Here is a 547-nt window from a genome sequence, read left to right on the forward strand (position 1 = left end):
TTCTCCTCCTGCCCCCAATCCCTCCCAGCATCAGAGTCTTTTCCAATGAGTCAACTCTTCACATGAGGTGGCCAAAGTACTGGAGTTTCAGCTTTAGCATCATTCTTTCCAAAGAACACCCAGGACAGATCTCCTTTAGAATGGACTGGTTGGATCTCCTTGCAATCCAAGGGACTCTCAAGAGTCTTCTCCAACACCACACTTCAAAAGAATCCATTCTTTGGCGCTCAGCTTTCTTCACAGTCCAACTCTCACATCCATATATGACCACAGGAAAAACTATAGCCTTGACTAGATGAACCTTTGTTGGCAAAGTAATGTCTCTGCTTTTGAATATGCTATCTAGGTTGGTCATAACTTTCCTTCCAAAGAGTAAGTGTCTTTTAATTTCATGGCTGCAGTCACCATCTGCAGTGATTTTGGAGCCCAGAAAAATAAAGTCTGACACTGTTTCCACTGTTTCCCCATCTATTTGCCATGAAGTGTTGGGACCAGATGCCATGATCTTCGTTTTCTGAATGTTGAGCTTTAAGCCAACTTTTTCACT

This window comes from Bison bison, unplaced genomic scaffold (assembly GCF_000754665.1).
Source record: "Bison bison bison isolate TAMUID 2011002044 unplaced genomic scaffold, Bison_UMD1.0 scf7180017864484, whole genome shotgun sequence".
Classification (NCBI taxonomy): Eukaryota; Metazoa; Chordata; class Mammalia; order Artiodactyla; family Bovidae; genus Bison; species Bison bison.